The sequence below is a fragment of the Ambystoma mexicanum genome, unplaced genomic scaffold (genome assembly GCF_040938575.1).
Source record: "Ambystoma mexicanum isolate Mex_15411 unplaced genomic scaffold, UKY_AmexF1_1 Mex_scaf38, whole genome shotgun sequence".
Classification (NCBI taxonomy): domain Eukaryota; kingdom Metazoa; phylum Chordata; class Amphibia; order Caudata; family Ambystomatidae; genus Ambystoma; species Ambystoma mexicanum.
Genome location: NW_027182453.1, coordinates 390,280 through 411,216, shown reverse-complemented (window position 1 = coordinate 411,216; position 20,937 = coordinate 390,280). Strand labels below are relative to the sequence as shown.

Sequence of the window (20,937 nt, the reverse complement as noted above, 5' to 3'; positions counted from 1 at the left end):
GTGATGGGAGGCTGAGGATGGAACCCTGATGATAGAGCTCTTTCTACACTTACTCGGGAACAAAGAGCCTTCAAGAATTTGGAAACGTGTTGGCTGCCTCGGTCTGAGATAATCTTATCAGGAAGACTGTGTAACCGGAAAATGTCCTGAGCAAAAAACCTCTGCCATCTCCGTAGCGGTTGGTAAAGCTGGTAAAGGAGAAAAATGTGCTAACTTGGTGAGAGTATCTATCGTTACCATGATACAGGTACAGGAGTTTGACACCGGAAGGTCAACTATAAAGTCTGTGGAAATGAGCCCCCAAGGACACGTAGGCATCTCCGATTGAGTCAAAAGGCAGAGGGGTTTGCCAGATGGGTATTTGGCTATGGCACAGACCGGGCATGCTTGAAGATAATCCTTGACGTCTCTCTTAAGATCCTGCCAGAAAAAAGATCTTGCAACGAGTTCAGTGGTGTTGGACTGTCCTCTGTCGGGCTGTGAGTAAATCGTGACACCAGCTAATTATCCTCTTATGCAAAGGACCTGAAGGAATGTACAGACGATTTCCAAAATATATCAACCCGTCTTTTTCCATATAAGGAGTCTTTCTCTGATGCAGAAGTCTGGGCATTTCTGAGATCAAATCTGTTTTGACCTCCTGAAGAAAGGTATTAACTAGTCCCAGAATCTTATTTCTCTGGAACATGCGCTCTCTAGGATGCGTAACGCCGTCTATAACGGACTCTTTCCAAGATAAGGCATCATCTACCTTGTTTTTGGTACCGGATAGATAGGTGATTTGGAAATCATACTGGTTGAAGAAATAAGCCCATCAGGCTTGCCTTGAGTTAGCGCACTCCAAAGTTTGTAGAACTGTCAAGTTTGTGTTGTCTGTTCTGATGATAAATCCATGTAGGGATGCCATAAGTAGGTGCCGCCATTCCTCACAAGCCTGCTTCATGGCTAACAGGTCCTTTTCTAAGACCGAATAATTAAGTTGACTGGAAGACAGTGTTTTAGAAAGATAAGCTATGGGGTGTTCAAGACCTTCATAGGATTGCAGAAGGACAGCCCCTATAGCCATGGCTGATGCATCTGTCTCGACAATAAACTGTCTGGTCTGATTGGGGTGACGAAGAATGGGAGCAGAACAGAAGAGTCTTTTCAAGCAACCAAAACTCTGCTCTGCCTCTGCGGACCACTTGAAGGGACCAATGTTCTTTTTAAGCAATCTGGTGATGGGAAGATGAATCTTCGGTAAAAATTTGATAGACCGAGGAATCTTTGCAATTCCTTGACGGTGGTAGGAGAGGCCCAATCAAGTATGGCTGACACTTTGCCTTGGTCCATTGAAATACCTTCTTCTGACAGAATGTACCCTAGATAGGATACAGAGGAAACCGCAAAGACACACTTCTCGGGTTTGACTAGGAGTTGGTTCTTGGGTAGTCGTTCTAATACCTGCTTGACGTAAAGAATATGTTCTTCTAGATTCGAGGAAAAAATCAAAATATCATCCAGGTATATGATTACCGATACCAACAGTAAGTCTGAAAACATCCAGTCCATAAACCACTGAAATGCTGCCGGCTCATTCACCAGTCCGAAAGGCATCACCTTATATTCAAACAAGCCAAACGGGGTATGGAAGGCTGTCTTCCACTCATCCCCCTTGGCAATGCGAAGCAAATGGTAGGCATTCCTGAGGTCGCGTTTGGTGAAAATGTGTGCTCCTTGCACTGCCTCGATAATATCTATTATCAACGGCATGGGGTAGCGGTCACAGACAGTTACCTTATTGAGGCCCCTATAGTCTATACAGGGCCTGAAATCAGTTGAGTCTCTCTTTTTGATGAAAAACAAAGAAGCTCCTGCCGGAAACCGTTCTACAAATTGGCATCCAAATAGTCTTGCAGTACTTGTTTCTCAGTTTGGGTTAAAGAAAACATTTGACCAAACGGAACTAGAGCATTAGGTTCCAGATCTATGGTACAATCCTCAGGCCTGTGTGGAGGTAATGTAGCTGGTTTCCTTTTCATGGAAACTCCCTGGTAAGGAGAAAAATACTGTGATAGGGCGTGCACTCCAACATGATCATCTGCTGACAGTCATGGTTTGAAGATCACTTCTGTTGGGAAAGCAGTGAGGTCTAAAAAATGTGGAACAAAAACTCAATTGATTGTCTATCCAGTGAATCTGAGAATGATGCCTTCTCAGCCATGTAATTCCTAGTATAATAGGAAAATGAGCGGCTCGTATAATGTCAAATTTGAGAACTTCTGAGTGTTGGAAGATGGTAACGGGCAAATCCTCAGTGGTATGTGTTATGGGTCCCGAAAAGAGGGGAGAACCATCCACTCCTTCCACCGTTTGATCTTCTTTGCGGGCTACCCTTCAGAGGCCCACCATAGAGTCTCAACAAAATTCCCTGCAGCACCACAATCCAAGAGGGCTAGGGATTCCACTGACTTGTTGTTGATGTCGATGAGTCAGGAATCACCATTAGCCTGGAATCCTCAAACGAAACGTAGGGATTGAGGGATTTTGCAGGATGCCCCTCGGACCCTAGTCCCTACTGGCGCCAAGGAAGATCGTTTCCCTGTCGTTTGATTGGAACTTTAGCGCAGTCTTTGAGGAGGTGTTGGTCAGAACTGCAATAGGCACAAAGTCCCTTCTCCTTTCTTCGTCTTCTTTCCGCTGTTGAAAGAGGGCCTCTAGTAGCCTCAATCTGCATGGGTTCTTTGTGAGAGTGGGAGGACGAGTGTGAAGGTGATGAAGAAGCCATGGGGTCAGAGAGATGTACTGAAGCCCGGTGTCTACGGCGTTCCGAGCGCCGTTTCTGGAGATGATACCCAATCTGCAATACAGATGACAGCAAGTCTGAAAAGGTCGGCGGTCGAGAAGATCTAGCGAGTTGGCCCTTTATCTCTTCTTTTAAGCCTCTTCAAAAGATGGCATATTGAGCTTGTTCCAGCCATCCAGCCCCAGCTGCCAAGGTTTTGAAGGTAGAGATATATGATAAGACGTCGGAAGACTCATGTGGAACATCCAATAAGTCTTCACAAGCCGTGAACGTCAATTCTGGTCTTTCGAAGTTCTGTTTGAGTAACGTCTGCAACCCGTCAAAGTCCTGCAAAATCGGATTCGCACTTGTTACCAACATTCCAGTGCATTACCAGTCATGTTGGAAATCAAGAAACCGACCCGTGACTGGTCTGTAGCAAAGGAACAAGGCCTGAAGGTAAAGTATACTATGCAAGCCTCCAAAAACTCCTTTACCTTCTTGGGGGATCCATCAAACTTCCCCGAGGGAAGCGACATAGAAGGCAATTCTACAGGTGGAGGTTCACGTGCCGTAACTAATTGCTTAAGTACAGCATTCTCTGCTTTCATTGTCTGTAATTCATAATAGAGCACCACCGTATAAGAGGCCGTGGGAATGAGCTGTCTCTATCTAACCTTGATAATCAGTTAATAGAGCACCACAATATAAGAGGCCGGGGACATGTGACTGGGGATTGGATTATACAATATAAACCGCTTTAAATGGAATGAGCTGTCTCTAGCTAACCTTGATAATCATTGAATAGAGCACCACCCTATAAGAGGCTGGGGAAATGAGCGGTTTCCATCTAGCCTTCATAAACAGTTAATAGAGCACCACCCTATAGGAGGCCAGGGGACATATCACTGGGGGTTGGATTATACAACAGAAACCCCTTTAAATGGAATGAACAGACTCTATTTAACCTTGATAATCAGTTAATAGAGCACCACCCTATAAGAGGCCAGGGGAATGAGCCGTCTCTAACCGTGATAATCAGTTAATAGAGCACCACCATATAAGAGGCTGGAGGAATGACCAGTCTCTATCTAACCTTGTTAATCAGTGAATAGAGTGCCACCCTATAAGAGGCCGGTGGAATGAGCGGTTTCCCTCTAACCTTCATAATTAGTTAATAGAGCACCACCTTATAGTAGGCCGGGGGAATGACCAGTCTCTATCTAACCTTGATATTCAGTTAATAGAGCACCACCCTATAAGAGGCCAGGGGAATGAGCGGTCTCCATCTAACCTTGATAATCAGTTAATAAAGCACCACCGTATAAGAGGCCCGGGGACATATGACTGGGGGTTGGATTATACAATAGAAACTGCTTTAAATGGAATGAGTGGTCTCTATCTAACCTTGATAATCATTGAATAGAACACCACCCTATAAGAGGCCGGAGGAATGAGCGGGTTCCATCTAACCTTCATAATCATTTAATAGAGCACCACCGTATAAGAGGCCCGGGACATATGACTCGGTTGGATTATACAATAGAAACTGCTTTAAATGGAATGGGTGGTCTCCACCTAACCTTGATAATCAGTTAATAGAGTACCACCCTATAAGAGGTCAGGGGAATGAGTAGTCTCCATCTAACCTTGATAATCAGTTAATAGAGCACCACCCTATAAGAGGTCAGGGGAATGAGTAGTCTCCATATAACCTTGATAATCAGTTAATAGAGAACCACCCTATAAGAGGACGGGGGAATGAGCGGTCTCTATCTAACCTTGATAATCAGTTAATAGAGCACCACCTTATAAGAGGCTGGGGGAATGAGCAGTCTCCATCTAACCTTGATAATCAGTTAATAGAGCACCACCCTATAAGAGGCTCTGGGACATATGACTGGGGTTGGATTATACAATAGAAACCGCTTTAAATGGAATGGGTGGTCTCTATATAACCTTGATAATCAGTTAATAAAGCACCACCCTATAAGAGGCCCGGGGACATATGACTGGGGGTTAGATTATACAATAGAAACCACTTTAAATGGAATGAGTGGTCTCTATCTAACCTTGATAATCATTGAATAGAACACCACCCTATAAGAGGCCGGAGGAATGAGCGGGTTCCATCTAACCTTCATAATCAGTTAATAGAGCACCAACGTATAAGAGGCCCGGGACATATGACGGGGTTGGATTATACAATAGAAACCGCTTTAAATGGAATGTGTGGTCTCCATCTAACCTTGATAATCAGTTAATAGAGTACCACCCTATAAGAGGTCAGGGGAATGAGTAGTCTCCATCTAACCTTGATAATCAGTTAATAGAGCACCACCCTATAAGAGGCCGGGGAAATAAGCGGTATCTATCTAACCTTGATAATAAGTTAATTGAGCGCCACCCTATAAGAGGCCGGGGGAATGAGCAGTCTCCATCTAACCTTGATAATCAGTTAATAGAGCACCGCCTTATAAGAGGCCGGGGAAATAAGCGGTATCTATCTAACCTTGATAATAAGTTAATTGAGCGCCACCCTATAAGAGGCCGGAGGAATGAGCGGTTTCCATCTAACCTTCATAATCAGTTAATAGAGCACCACCGTATAAGAGGCCCGGGGACATATGACGGGGTTGGATTATACAATAGAAACCGCTTTAAATGGAATGGATGGTCTCCATCTAATCTTGATAATCAGTTAATAGAGCACCACCCTATAAGAGGCTCTGGGACATATGACTGGGGTTGGATTATACAATAGAAACCGCTTTAAATTGAATGGGTGGTCTCTATATAACCTTGATGATCAGTTAATAGAGCACCACCCTATACATAAGAGGCCGGGGGACACATGACTGGGGGTTGGATTATACAACAGACCTCCATTTATTTGTGGTGAAAAATGTATCCCCCAAAGGAGTAGCTTTTGCACACAAACACGTTTTTGACCCAGAGATACAGACCAGAAAATGGGCTCTAGGAGCAGAAATCAGATTGTTATGTATTTCAGGCGGGGTCACGAGATGTACAAAGGTAAAGCTCCTAAAATAAAACATAGACATTGGCTGAGAGACCATAGGAGTGATTTGGCTCAGAGAGACGCAGAACAAATGTTGGCTGCACTAACCACTAAAAATAGTGTAGAGATTTGGTCTATTTAAAAAAATCTATAATAGCTACCAACAAATGGCACGGCAGTTTAATCCCATTTCCGAGGAGGAATGGGTGATTTACTTTTCTGAGTTATTCTCTTTACCCTCTGAAACTCAGCAGACAACTGGGGCTACAGAGCGGTGTGAAAGGATATTGACTTTCAATTTGGATGACATCATGAGGTTTATTGCTAAGTCGAGTAACTCTTGGGCCCAGATGGGCTTTCAAATTGGATGTTTAAGTCTTATCTGGTTGCCTGGGTCAAGATCCTGGAGACTTTGTTTAATCGGGTCTTGGACACTAAATGTATCCCAAGATGCGGGAAGAAATCGGTGGTCATGCCGATTTTTAAGAAAGTCTATCGGGTAGTTCCCCAGAATTTCCGCCCCATAGCCCTTCTGGATGCTCCGGGAAAGATATTCGCTCGACTTGTATTGAGGCATTTGTTGGGATGGGTTAAAGAACCCAAATGTCTTGATTCCTTCCAATCAGGCTTTGTAGCAGGACTAGACACCTCGGTGAACTTGATGGCTCTGAGCCTGGTAAAATAAAAGTCATGTTAACGGGTCAGCCAGTATATATGGCGTTCATTGATTGTAAACTAGCCTTTGAAAGAGAAAGATAGTGCCCCCCTCGCCCCTATTGTCCCTTTATATGTGCAGTTTGTTCCTTTTCCTGCGTATACTTTGGTGATTCTCTCAGCACGTGCCATTGATGTCTCATGGCTCAACATGTTTACACCTCTGTATAAGACTTGGATCTTTGAGCATGCGCAGATCCTTGATCATGCGCAGTTTGTTCCTTTTCCTGTGTATACTTTGGGGATTCTCTCTCAGCTCATCACGTGCCATTGCTGGTCTTTGAGCATGCGCAGTTTGCTCCTTTTCCTGCATACTTTGGTGATTCGCTCTCAGGGCTCGACATATTTACATCTCTGCATAAGACTTAGATCTTTGAGCATGCGCAGATCCTTGCGCATGCGCAGTGTGTTCCTTTTCCTGCGTATACTTGGTGATTCGCTCTCAGCGCTCTGCACGTGCTATTGCTCTCTCAGCACGCGGCATGTTTACACCTCTGAGTAAGACTTGGATCTTTCAGCATCCGTGTTCCAAGATTTGCGCATGCACGTCTCATCATGTCTTTAGTGCGCATGCTCTGAGGAAGAGTTTCTCAGCAGAACGCATATTCTGGGGATCAGTATCTCACATCTCAGCAAACGTATGCTCTGGGGATAGTCTCTCAGCACTACGCATGTTCTCAGGAGTTAACTCGGCAATACGCATGCGCAACTGCAGTCTCAGCAGTGCGCATGTGTGTTCTTCGGTTTTGCTGATGCAGATCTGTATTTCGGCCAATCTGCACTCACTCTTCGAGGACCGAGCCTTTTGTGAAATGCATCCAACGATCAAAGTGGGCGGAAACTAAAGGGTACGACGTTCCCTTTTTTTTTTAAAGAATACTTTCTTTTCAAATTCATCTCTACTGGAGACTCGAACGTGAGCCTCCCCTAGATCAAGCCAGTGTATCATTGCACTGCTCTATCTCTCACGTGTGTGAAAGGGATAATTTATTTCAATATCCTGGGATGTAAAACCCATTCCCAACAGACAAGAAGCCCAGTGTGACAGTGATCTGGATCTGCCTATTGTGGGATTGTGTTTGCAGGCAATGGGTAGGGGGTGGGTGGGGGGTGCATGTGGCTAGGCATGTTTTTTAAAGAGGTGTGAACAGTGAAGGGGAGGCTGCATGAAGGTGCAGGCTGAATGGGTTAATGACAAACTAATGGTGGTCATTGAAATCCATTTCCTTCCGTTTTCTTCAGTTTTACTAGAACTGTTGGAAAGCACAATGTTGCAGGGTGTAGTGAAGGAAAGGAAGGACCCATGAGTATGGGGAAGTGGGCAGACATGGGGGCAGGGTGAGGGAACATAGTTCCACACACTTTTAAAAAACATTTTGACCACTGAATCCTTCACAATCCGTAACCTGCGACTATTCACTCCTCTTGGTGAGAAAGCAATCGTCTTTTTTGGCCTCGTGCTAAGTTGTCTCTGCTTGTTCTTCATAAACCTCCAGTTAATCCTGTCTTCTGTGTATGTGATGGAGGATGCATTACTGGTGGGGAGAGGAGATGTCTTGTGTTTGTACTATTTAATTAATAACATAAGAATGTCTTCCATTTCTAGATCTACACACACTATTGTGTCATCCTACTCTGCACAACGTAAGAAGCACAGGCACCAAAAAGGTAAATAACTGCTGTAGTTTGTTTCTCTGCACAGCTTGCTCTATGCTTCTGATATAGCCGACTCCTCCCATGTGATCCTCCCTCCTAGAACCACCGCCAAATCCCCCCAACAAGTATAACATTTACCCCAATAACCCTAACCCTCCCCGAACCCCCTCCCTGGTGTGACCCATTGTACTGAAAGTACCTACTACCATCACTCTTCCGCTTTGGGCCATCTCTTCCTCCAGGGACACCACTAGGGTATACTAGCACCCTCTTCACCTCCACACCACTGATTCCAAGTCGGAGTAACTCAACCCGAACCTGTAGTTTCATTGCATATCTGGCCCAATGCTTATCCAATTCCTTTCCCCCCCTCAATCAGTTTCACTTAGTAGACCTATTTTGCGGGCCTTTAAAACAGGGGTTCCACCAGGCCCTGCTTCAAGTTCTAGTTTGTGTGTCTCCCTTGTCGCAGTTGTGATTTCCTTGCACAGCTCCAGATGTAAGGTTGCTCCTTTGTAGCTGTTGATCCTGAGCAATGTCCCCTTCATCCTCTGCAATTTTTAGCAGATCCATACCTTCTTCCTGGGAAGTGACCCTGTGTTGTCTCCCGTCAATTGCAAACGTTAAACCAAATGGGACTGTCCATCTATACTTAATCTTAATTATTGGCTGTGAAGATACGAGAAGACAGGGCAATTGAAGGTGTTTCTTTTGGAGAGGCATGTCAAAAAATCTGGCTTTATGCAGATGATATGTTGTTGGTTGTCTGCAATGTGGAGTCCTCCATCCCGGCGCTAATTAACCAAATAGACATTTTTCATAAATTTTCAGGTTATAAAATTAATTGGTCAAAATCCGAGGCACTGCCAGCTTCAATTTCATGCTCAACCTTGACATTGAAAAATGTTGCCTTTAACTGGTGTCCGAACAAGATGCGCTACCTTGGAATTTGGCTGACTAAAGATATAGCTAAAATGATGGAAGTTAATATTACACACATTATCCAAAATATGGAATCAGACTTTAAAAGATGGAGTGAGTTGAGATTAAGTCTATGGGGAAGAGTGCATGCAATCAAAATGACGACAACTCCGAGAGTTAACTATGTCTTAAGCATGATTCCCTTGCAGCTTAAAAAATGTTATTTGAAGAAAATGGAGAGCTTGATCCAGTCCTTCCTGTGGGAGGGAAAACAACCGCGTCTGAAACTCTGGAAACTTCAACTCTCACAAGAATGTGGTGGTTTGGGGGTCCCGGATTTTGGAAATGATCATTTAGCATTTGGGGCTCGCCACTTGGTGCCTTTCATAGATGATTCTTCTGATGTCTGGACAATGGCGGAATCAAGTAGATCTTCGCCTCTTTCCCCCAGGGCAATTCTGTCTACAGTGGATGGAACGGGATATAAATCATTTCCACCAACAGCTTTTGTGAGGTCATGCTGGAAGAGTCTTCGGAACAAGAGCGGAAAGGAAGTTTCAGAGGATGGATTGACTTCGCTCTGGTTGAATCCTGCCATTACGTTGAAGGGGAAACCACTCTTCTGGTCAAACTGGCTAGTGGGTTGTGTGCAGTGGCTAGAAGATCTTGTTGAAGAAGGTAAATGGATCAGCTTTAAAAGATTGAAGCAAGTTAAAGATCTTAGAGATTGCACAATGGGAGAGTATAGGAAACTGAAAAAAGCTGTAGGGAACAAGATTCCGGATGGCTACAAGAGATGGCATGATTGGCTAAAAGAATATAAATCAGAAGGTGGCATGGCTTCGAAAGTGTACAAGAATCTTGATCAGTATAAAGAACCAAACTATGAATTACTATCAAAATGGTCAGACTTATTGGACTCAGAGATGTCGGAGGGCAGATGGAGGAATCTGTGCAGGAATGTGGCTCTAACATCCTTGAATCTAGGAGAAAGGTGTAGACAGATCAAAATTCTAAACAGAGTTTTCTGGACGCCACAAAGATTGCATGCTAGAGGCTTGACGGATTCAAGTGCATGGTGGAGGTGCAAACATGCTACTGGTTCTTTTGAGCATATGATTTGGGATTGTTATGAACTAAGGTCTTTCTGGAGTGAGGTCACTACGAAGATGAATGAAGTTCTTCTGATGCATTTGGACTTTGATTATACAACTGTAATTTTGGGTGAGGATGACATGGTGGATGATCTCTCCTTTCCACAGAGGTGTTGGTTTTTCAGGGCGTCAAATTCTGCCAAAAAAATGATATTGAGAAAATGGAAAGGTGATGACAGACCGACAGTTTCAGAATGGATGGATGATCTGAAACAAGTATCCAGAATGGAAAGATTGATTTTATACAGGGATAAGAAAATGAATTTGTTTGATCAAATTTGGGGCCGATATTTGGATTTATAAGACTGTTGTCTACATGGTTTAAATCAAATCTGTAATTTTCCTCTTTTTAAGGAATGTGTATTCATTAAAGTGATGATCCTGATTTTTTTTTTTCTGTTTTATGTTTACTTATTGGTTATATATTTTGAGATGTTATATTTAAAATTCAATAAACATGTATAATAAAAAATAAAAAAAAGAACATGTATCACGCTTGCTGCTTACGATGAACAGCTTTTGGTGCCAATAAGGACCACACCACTGCTACAAGCAGGTCTCCCAAACCTGCCAGAAACACCCACACAGTCTCTGAAGGAAATACTGTCCGGCTTCCTCACAGGGCCACTGCATCTCCATATCCAGCTTCCGCCCGGGCCGTCTACCGCTACTTCTAACAACCCATTGCGCCCATGAACGTGAACCATGAGATGGTATCCGGTGTAACTGCCATTCACCTAGTCCATTTTCGTGAGGCCAACCGTAGCATCAATCGTGACCCACAATGCCAATGCCTGCCACAACTGTCACCTGGAACCACCAGTGTCCCACTTAAAGCGTGCATGCAGTGAGACAATGTTCGCCATTTGTTATGAGGGCAGGTGGCGTCCACCTGAAGAGTCCGCTTAATCCTCTGGTTTGCGCTCAGCATGTTGTGGAGACGTCGAGAGTTCTCGGGAGCGCGGTCTTGCGATATCTCAGGACCAACAAGATTGCGAGGACCCGTGCTCCGAATAGAACATTGGCAGAGCGCCAGGGAAGTGGTCCGCTCCAGCGCTGCTCCTGATAAGGAGACTTCTAAATAACAGATCACAAAGGCTATGGAGCCTGGCTTCCAGGAGCGTAAGTCCAATGCCATAGGAGGCCTCATGGGTGCCCTCAAAGCCTACAGCGTGCCATCCATGTGCACACCCTGCCTCCAGTGAAGTAACTGGGAGGCCCCTGACTGCAACTGTGAGTACTGCTCCTGCCCTATACATGGACAACAAATATCCACCTTTCAATAAATACAGTTAGAACCTCTCCAGGCGTCCTGTTGTCCTTCAAGGCCACCACATAATTGGCAACAAGGATACTAAAAGACCCCCGGGCCCACCATGCAAGGCACCACACCACCCCCTGTGTTTCTCCCCTCACCTGGGACCCCAGCAATTCCGTGGATGCAGTGGGACCCCTTTTCTCCACATATCTGGAGGCTGTAGGTGGCACGGGATATGCTCCCGCCAGGAAGAAGGCAATGTTGTTGAACGCAATGGGGATTGAAGGACAACGCATCTGTGCCAGTCTAACGGCCATACCAGTTGACGACTATGACGTCTACAAGGAGGCAACCCGCCGCATAACGAAGAGGTTCACCAATAAGGAGAACGTGGTGCTACACAGGCTGAGGTTCTACACCTGTAAACAAGAAGGGAACAAGCCCGTGGACGACTACATCACCAGGATGAGGGAGCTGGCATCCCTATGCGCTTTTGGCGAAAATGCAGAACAAGCCATCTGCGACATGCTGGTCGTTCACACAAACTCCAGGAAAGTGCAGGACAAGTTCATTCATGAAAAGGAGGTGACCCTCGACAAGGCCATCCAAATTGGCAGGGCGGAAGAAGAAACCTCTGGCAGACGCAAAGAGGCAGGAAGCCGTCTGCCAGTGCCCAAACTTACGGCGCTGCAATGGAGATGGCGCAGAGATAAGCAGCCCCGTGACAGCCCCAGAGACAAAGGCCCTAGGCAAAGGATGCACCGAAATGCTACAGATGTGCCAGCACCAAACACATGGCGAACGATCGCGACTGCCCCACCAGGAACAAGGAGTGCTCCAAGTGTGGACGCATAGGTCACGTGGCCCCGGCATGCACGTGGCAGGAAAAAACTGTTTCCCGCGTCGATGGTGTCCGCGCTTTAAGTGAAGATGACAAGTTACAGGACAGACCCATGGTCATCATGGTCAACGCCCTCCACGCCAGGAGAGAAACGTCCCACGGCACCATTAAAGTGGACGGCATGGAAACACGTGTCGTGGCCGACTCAGGCTCAGACCTCACAATCCTTCCCATCGACATGTACAAGGAGATGGTGGGACAAGCAAGAGTGGAAATAAGAATGACCAGGCAAAAGTTGACTGTCTTCGGAGGCACAACCCTTGATCTACTTGGCTACATCAGAGCCCAAATTGAGTTGAAAGGCAGGTCCACCACCACCAAGGTGTACTTCTCGTCCAAAGGCCCAGCCATGCTCGGATGGGATGATCAACACAGGCTCAGTATAAAACTGGACCCCAGCACCCCGGAACAGGTACTCATGGTCTCCTCATGAGCAGCACAACATTTGAGAGAGTTCTTTCCAAGCCTTTTTTCCGAAACCCCGGGGCAAGTGAGGAACTACGTCCACAAGATCTGTTTAAAACCCAATGCAGTCAGACCGGTACCTGCCATGGCGAGAACAGAGTTAGAAGCCCACCTCCGGAAGATGGTCGAAGGACGAACCATCGAAACAGTGGAATTCTCCGAGTGGCTGAACCTATTGGTCCTAGTAAAGTAGAAATCCAGCAACAACCTCAGAATATTCATCGACCTTAGAAGTCTCAATCTAGAGGTTGTTAACGATAGCTTCCCGCTCCCCAGCATCAGCAAAATTGTCCTCATGATGAAAGAAGCGGCAATCTTCTCGAAGCTGGACGTGCGTGACGCTTATCACCAGATTCCATTACACAAAACTTTGCGCCCCTAACAGCGTTCCTCACCCCTTTTGGCACTTTCCTATACACCTGCATGGCGTTTGGGTTGTCTTCGGCAGCGTCTGCATTCCAGAGGATGATGAACTCATTATTAAAAGGAGTTGCAAACGTTTCATACTTTCAGGACGACATCCTTGTGTATGCCAAGGACAACGAGACCCATGACAAAGCTCTCAGGGCAGTCCTGAGCAAGCTTCAAGAGGCTGGCATCCATCTACGCCACAAGAAATGTGCTTTTGGAGTGAGCGCGGTAGAGTAGCTTGGGTATCGCATCTCAAGTGTAGGGGTGAGCCCCAAGAAGAACCTACTGGAGGCCATAACAGACGCCCCGGCCCGATGTCCAGAGAAGAATTACGCTTGTTCCTGGGCCTCACTGAGTACTACGCAAAATTTGTCCCAAGGTTCTCCGAAACCACATCCCCCATTAGGGAACTCTTGAAGAAGGGGGAAACCTACTTCTGGGGGCCAAAGCAAGACGAAGCCTTCACCAAAATCAAAAGAAGGATTCTACACGCACTGTGCCTGAAACTGTTCAACCCTGAATGGGACACCTGCATCACAACGGACGCCAGCATGTACGGGTTGGGGGCCACGCTGACCCAGAAGAAGGGTGACACAGAAAACATTGTAGCATTTGCATCGAAAGCCTTATCATTAGCAGAAAAAAATTACTCCACCGTAGAAAAAGAAATATTTGCATGTGCCTGGGCCGTCGACTACCTCAGATCTTACGTTTGGGGCACGAAATTTAGACTGGTCACCGACCACAAACCCCTCATTCACATGTTGAGCCCAAGCAGCACCAAGACTGCCACCCCGAGGCTGGCCAGGATCACTGCAAAGTTTCAAGAGTACACTTATGAGATAGCCTACATTGCCTGTTGGAAAAACGTGCAAGAGGACTGCATGTCCAGACTCCTGAACCAAAACGCCCCTGGGACCACATTCCTGGAAGATAAATGTGTCGTAGCCTCAATAAGTGACTTGCGGAATGGCGAGTACATGGACCTGAGCGAGCGCCACTGGCAGGAGGAGTACGAGTTGGACGATGCCTTACGGCGCATAGCAGCCTGGGTCCGCGAAGGGTGGCCTGAGGAAAGAGCAATCCCTGAGGGCCTACGTCCCTACTGGAAAGTGAGTGACGAAATAACCACCATGAACGGTCTCATTCTGAGAGGCGACCAAGTGATCCCGCCCGGCGGAATTCTCAAAGCGATACTGTGCAGAGCACACTTAGGCCATCTGGGGTGCAAAATGACCAGACGCAGGATATGCTACGCCTATTGGTGGCCCGGCATGGATCACGACATACGGCAAATGGTTGAAAGATGCCACTAATGCACGAACAGTGGAAAGCGCCTGTCCGTGAGACAAGCCACCATTCTGCCCACAGAAGTCCTCAAAGGAGTACGGCGCAATTTACGGCTGGACTTCATCGGGCCCCTGGACAGCATGTCCCCAGAACACAAATATGGGATAGTCACAGTTGCTTACTTCTCTAAGTGGGTCGAAGTTGACTTCACCGCGGACATCACCACGAACACAGTCATCGAAGCGCTCACCGCCATATTCCAGCGCGAAGGCCTCCCCGAGGAATTTGTGACAGACAATGGAGACATTTCTGAAACTCAACAATGTTCGACAGCGGAAAGCAAGCCTCTACCATCTACAGGCCAATGGGCTTGTTGAGCGGGCGAACCGCTTCATCAAAGGGGCGCTGCAACTGGCGCATGCCTCGGGCCTAGACCCGTACAAGATGGTCAAGGAAGCCGTCGCAGCCCAACGCATCACTCCCAATGCCATCACAGGCGTTTCACTTTTTCATCTGCTATGGGGGAGAAGGGCAGCATCCACACTGGTGCCACCCTGGCTCCACAAAGTGAGGGCTGACGAAGATGTGGACTTGAAAGACTTAGTTTTTCGTATGCAACGAAACAAAGAAGCCATGAAGGCTCAAGGGGACACAGGTCGAGCCACTCGCCATACACTAGATAACAAAGGCGATTTAGTGAAGATACGCCTTCCCCCACAAAGACACTACGACTGGCTCCAGATACAATAGTCCCATAGAAGTCATTGCGAAAGGGTCAAACCACATCTGAACCAGCGATGGAAGGAAATGGAATCTAGAAAGGGTGGCCATGTACCGCAGAAAGGAATCTGTCGAACAGCCACTGTGGAAAACCGGAGAAGATCAAGACCAACAAGTGCCGCCCGACAACCTTCGCCAGTAAGAGATGCTTCGGAGTCACCCTACCGCAACGAGTTCTCAAGCACCGACTCCGCAACCCCACCCAGGGAGTCACAGCGAAAGACAAGACAAGGAGAACCTGATCCACCAGGAGCATAAGTCCAATGCCATAGGAGGCGTCATGGTTGCCCTCGAAGCCTACAGCATGCCATCCATGTGCACACCCTGCCTCCAGTGAAGTAACTGGGAGGCCCCTGACTGCAACTGTGAGTACTGCTCCTGCCCTATACATTGACAACAAATATCTACCTTTTGTATTCCTTCAATAAATACAGTTCGAACCTCTCCAGGCATCCTGTTGTCCTTCAAGGCCACCACACATGTGCTATTGCTGTCTCAGCGCCCGGCATGTTTACCCCTCTGTGTAAGACTTTGATCCTTGAGTATGCGCAGTTTGTTCCTTTTCCTGCGTATACTTTGGTGCTTCTCTCTCAGCGCTCAGCACGTGCTATTGCTGTCTCAGCGCTCAGCATGTTTACACCTCTGCATAAGACTTGGATCTTTGAGCATGCGCAGTTTGTTCCTTTTCCTGTGCATGCTTTGGTGATGCTCTCTCAGCGCTTATCCTTTTCCTGTGCATACTTTGGTGATTCTCTCTCAGCGCTTATCCTTTCCTGCACATGCATACTTTGTTGATTCTCTCTCAGCGCTTATCCTTTTCCTGTGCATACTTTGGTGATTCTCGCTCAGCGCTTAGCAGCACGTGCTATTGTGTCTCAGTGCGTGGCATGTTTATACCTCTGGGTAGGACTTAGATCAATGAGCGTGCGCAGATCCTTGAGCATGCGCAGTTTGTTCCTTTTCCTGCGCATACTTTGGTGATTCTCTCTCTGCGCTCAGCACGTGCTATGACTGATCCTTGAGCATGCGCAGTTTGTTCCTTTTCCTGCGCATACTTTGGTGATTCTCTCTCAGCCTCAGCACGTGCTATTGCTCTCTCAGCACCCGCCATCTTTACACCTCCGCGTAAGACCCAGATCCTTGAGCATGCGCGCATGCCCAGCTCAGCATCCTTTAACTGCGCATGCTCTGAGGATCATTATCTCTGCACTGTGCATGTATGTTATTCGGGTTGGCGGCCTTTGCTGATAGCAGATCTTTATCTCGGTCAATCATCAGCAGTCACTCTTCGAGGTCCCGAGCGGGGGAAGGGCTCTTTTTTCGTCTTCCTGGGCCATCAAATACTACGTTTTCAAATGTGAAATACATCCAGCGGTCAAAGTGGGCGGGAACTAAAGGGTACGAAATTCATCCCTACTGGAGACTCGAGCCTGGGTCTTCTGGGTATCAAGCCAGTGTACCATTGTACTGCTCCATCTCTCACGTGTTTGAAAGGGATACTTTATTTCAATAGACTGGGATGCAAAACCCATTCCCAAACAGCCGAGAAGCCCAGTTTGACAGTGATCTGGATCTGCCTATGAATGGTTGTATGATCCTGTTTGCAGGCATTGGGAGGGGCAGGGGGGTGTGTGTGCATGTGGCTAGGCATGTTCTTTAAGAGGTGTGACCGGTGAAGGGCAGGCTGCATGAAGGTGCATTCTGAATGGGACAATGACACACTAATTCTGGTTATTTAAATCCATTTTCTTTCATTATCTTCACTTTTATCCGAACTGTTGTAAAACACAATGTTGCAGGGTGCAGTGGAGGACAGGAAGGACCCATGAGTATGGGGGAGTGGGCAGAAATGGAGGCAGGCTGAGGGAACATCATTCCAGACATTGTTTTAAAACATTTTGACCACTGAATCCCTCACAATCTTTTAAGGAATAATTGGGGAACAATTTGCTGTAGGGGAGTGGCCGGCGACTATTCATTCCTCTTGGTGAGAAAGCAATCATCTTTTTTGGCCAAGTGTTAAGTTGTCTCTGCTTGTTCTTCATAAACCTCCAGTTAATCCTGTCTTCTGTGTATGTGATGGAGGATGCATTACTGGTGGGGAGAGGAGATGTCTTTTGTTTATAGTATTTAATTAATAACATAAGAATGTCTTCCATTTCTAGATCCAAACACACTATTGTGTCATCCTACTCTGCACAACGTTAGCTTTTGTCTATAACACCAAAATGCACCAGTGGGGGTGGGGAGTAGCTGCAATACACCTATTATTTTATGTTAATACATTCCCCTGTGCTTTCCTATTAGTAATTCGCTATTGAACCTGTATGGTGGATCACAGCACTTTGCTAAAGGGGTGGAGGAGTGGCAGTCTACAGGTGAATTAAATAGGCACATTGGTAGCTACAAGTAGTGTTGGTTGTTCTCCTTCCAGATCACCTGGGGAGCAACGGAACGCCGGATCTGCACTTGGTCATCTATCTGGGTGTTGTTTCGTGTCTAGGCACGAATGAGGGAGCCTTCTAGAGTGGAATTGAGAGCATGAGGTAGAGTCGATGGAAAGGATGGTATGGAGTGCGGAAGTATGACTGACCCACACTCCCCTTGCCTGCACAGCACGAGGTGAATGAAAACGAAACCCGTTTCTCACGCTTGTAAAGGGAGGTGTGTCGAGGACAGTGAAATGCACACTTACACGCGTTTATGAATGGTTAGAAATTCAGGTGATCAGAGTATTACAGGCTCCTGAAATTATCTGTATCCCTTATTTATTAACTTCTTGTCTCCAGTTATTGGAAATAATGACCAACTGGCATTGTTAGGTGTAAGGACCCCCTATTGGCTGGCATCCCATGTGCATTCCTGATGAAGACTCACTTTGAAGCACTCTCCCACACATTGCCCTGGGAGGGAAGCTCCAAGATGTGGCTCCATCATCTGAGCCTAGGTCTTCATCAAGTCCTCGCAGCTCACACCCTGCAGATACTGTTGCTAACAGCAGCATGATTCAGTCATAACACGTAACAAGCTCTGCATGACGTGCTATGTGAGTGATCTAAATTCCTGATATTGGACCATCCTGGCAGGAGGGATGAGGGATGGACCTCATCCGTTAAGGCCTCAATCACTGATGTGACAAAGGCTTTATGTGAAATATAGCATTAAGGGTTTTGTTTTTAGGCCAGATTAACCTGACCTTGTTGTTATGGTACCACCTGTTGGGGGGGAACGTGGATATTTTAGAACCAATATATTTTGTTTTCAGGAATAAGCTCTCTCTCTTGCACACACCCACACTCGCCTCAATGTAAATCATGATGCCATCAATTACATGTGAAAGTGGGCAGCAAAGATAGGTAACCCTACTCATTCCAAAGAGAGGAAATCCAGATTTTTATTATGGAAAATGTGTTGCTATCTTGGGAACTTTGCTTAAAATGGCTGCCGCATTTCTGTCCTCTCATTGTCCCTCTTGTCATTCCTCAGCCGCCCTGGACTTTTTGGTACCCTTCTTTTCCTCTTCTAACACCTCAGCATTGGAATGCGCATCCACATTATATCTGTGCATCCTCTACCTCATTCTGTTGGTGCATCCTCTACCTCATTCTGTTGGTGCATCCTCTACCTCATTCTGTCAGTGCATCCTCTAGCTATCAGTTTTTTTTCATTCCCAATTAAAAACTCCTCTTCGTCTTTCCTTTAATCAGCTTTGGTCATTGATTTGGTTATCATGCTTCATTTTTATTGGACCATTGTATTTCGAATTTTTGGAAAGTGCTTTGGAGAAAGTGCTCAATAAATGAAATACAAAATACAAAAACTTCTTTAAAAAAGCAAACATACAGTTGTACCCTTCTTATGGATTAAGCCCTCTAGTGCTTAGTCTTTCCCTGTTAAGGTAAGTTGACCCAGTGCCCTTCGGTTATGATATGATATGATATAGCATTTCTAAAGCGCCTATACACAAGTGTTTCAAGGCGCGACGAGGCAAGGGAGGGGGAACAAAGAGAAGACAGAACAACGATCCTACTAGGCCAGGTATCATTCATATCGTGCAAGTGCATGGGGAGCGGGAAAGGGAAAAGTGCGTGGCGAAGGTAGAGGGTAAAGTACAGTACATGGGATAGTAGAATAAAATAAGATAAATAAAAACGCCACTGGTAGCAAGTGCAAGGTAAGTGCAGACATAAGTGCTGGTAGGGGGCCTGTAGGGATACAGAAAACAGTCCCCAGGTGCAGGGGCTGCCAGGGAGGCAGTGCAGGTGGGAAACTAGCGGGGCCTGGGCCCGAGAATCAGAAAGGGTGGCCAAGTAACCAGTGCCGTTTCAGCAAGGAATTTAGCAGGGGAGAGGGGGAGAGAAAGCAGAGGCAAAGAGGAAGGTTTTGAGGTGCTTCCGGAACTGGAGATGGTTCTCCTCAAGTTTCAGGGAGGTAGGAATGCTGTTCCAGAGGGAGGCCCCTGCCGAAGAGAGAGATCTACCACCAACTCGGTGCTTGGAGAAGCGACTGACCCTGAGGGAGTTGGATGCGGATGAGCGAAGAGCTCGAGAAGGAAGATATTTAGGAAGAGAGAGTTGAAGGTATTGCGGCCCCAGAAGGCCTTTTGGACAATGCAGAGGGTTTTGAGGGTTTTGAACTTAATCCTCGTAGCCACTGGGAGCCAGTGAAGAGATTTCAGTCCTGGAGAGATCCGATCCCTGGGCTTGAGGCCAAGGACAAGTCTTGCAGTCCTGTTCTGGATCAATTGCAGAGGCAGGCATATTTAGATAGAGGCTGTTACAATACAGCTTAGAGAGAACCAGGGCTCTGGAGACAGTGAGCTTCTGGGGGAAGGAGAGGAAAGGAAGTATACCTCTGAGGAGGTGCAGCTGGTAGTGTGACTTCTTAGAGACATCGGAGATGTGAGGAGAGAAGGAGAGTGTAGAGTCGAAGATGACTCTGAGGTTTTTTGCCTTGCAGGTGGGAGCAGGAAGAGGGCCAAGAGAGGCCGACCAGAGAGCTGCAGGGAAGGAGGGAGTGGGTGTAACGATGAGTAGAATCTCAGTTTTACTGTCATTAAGGCAGATGTCATTGGCGGCACACCACTCATGGATGGCAGACAGACAATCAGAAATGAGGGATGAGGGAAGGAGAGGAAGAGGCCGAGGGTAGCCTGAAAATGAGCCGGGTTCCAAGAATATATGTTTTGTAGTGAGTCACAAGTCTTTAAAGTGAAGAAACAAGTGTTGCAAAGCCAGCATATGAGTAAACAGTTCCAGTGATTAAAGAACAAGTTGAGTGTGAAAGATTAGGCGCCCTTTCCCAATCCCATCACTCTAGTACAGTGGTCTTCAAACTCTTTCATACTGATCCCCTCCCCACACTCCTTGAGTAAAAATATTGTTTCTGGGCCCACACATACCGGTGGCCCCTGCCGCCCCGGGGACCAAGGGATGTCCAGGGGGCCCACAGGCTCTTCAAAAAATATAAGAAGATTGTTTTACTGCTTATAGTCCCCTTATCCTTTTTTCTATTAAACCAGTCCTCTTAATCCCTTTTTAAAGATGCTGGGGCACCCCTTGGACATCCTTCGCACCCTGCGGGGGCCAGCCCCAAGTTTGA

The 20,937-nt window shown here is 46.6% G+C and overlaps 1 protein-coding gene across 3 annotated transcripts in view; it reads left to right on the top strand.

Moving 5' to 3' along the window:
* The window catches only part of LOC138559108 (zinc finger protein 268-like), a 91,107-nt gene that overhangs the window by 21,050 nt on the left and 49,120 nt on the right, over window positions 1-20,937 (top strand). Inside the window, exons 1-2 of one of the 3 annotated variants that reach the window (XM_069642678.1) lie at window positions 7,262-7,348; window positions 8,107-8,168. The gene's annotated coding sequence lies outside the window, so the exon portion shown is untranslated. Of the gene's footprint in view, window positions 1-7,261; window positions 7,349-8,106; window positions 8,169-16,671; window positions 16,735-20,937 lie in introns of those variants that run through there. The other 2 variants (XM_069642679.1, XM_069642680.1) reach the window with 2 other exon arrangements.